We start from the raw sequence: 564 nt of genomic DNA, 5'->3' as shown, positions 1-564 counted from the left end.
ATCCATCCATCCATCCATCCATCCATCCATCCATCCATCCATCCATCCATCCATCCATCCATCCATCCATCCAATCACCCTAATGGCTACTTACACTAATTAACATACCAAAGAATTTTTGGGAGTAGGAGGAAGCCAGAGTACCTGGAGAGAATCCACAGAGGCATGGAGAGAAAAGTCAAGCTCTGTTCAAATTACCCCAACTCAGGACCCTTGTGCAGCACCATGTCATCTCCATTAAAAGATCAAATTTCTATCTAAACCTTGTTGGGTTTAGATATCACAACCCTCTGAAATACAAATGAGGTGCTGCACCAGAGACAAAGGAAGTCTGTAGAAAGTACCAACAAGACTGGAGGCTACCAATAACTATGGAATCTGTAACTTTGGAAAAGGTGTATTGATTTCAATGTGGGATTTTTTTCTCTTTCTATAATAAGTGTTTCCTAATCAAAGGTGTGAGAAGAAGTGAACACCTGAAAATGAGATCATCCTGTGAAAAACATGCTTATCAGTGACAGCAACACAGGTCTGACGCGATGCTCCCATATCAGTGACCAAACC

The sequence above is a fragment of the Cyprinodon variegatus genome, unplaced genomic scaffold (genome assembly GCF_000732505.1).
Source record: "Cyprinodon variegatus isolate N-32 unplaced genomic scaffold, C_variegatus-1.0 Scaffold0, whole genome shotgun sequence".
Taxonomy (NCBI): domain Eukaryota; kingdom Metazoa; phylum Chordata; class Actinopteri; order Cyprinodontiformes; family Cyprinodontidae; genus Cyprinodon; species Cyprinodon variegatus.
The sequence above is the reverse complement of the archived record's forward strand: the minus strand, read 5'-3'. Positions refer to the sequence as shown.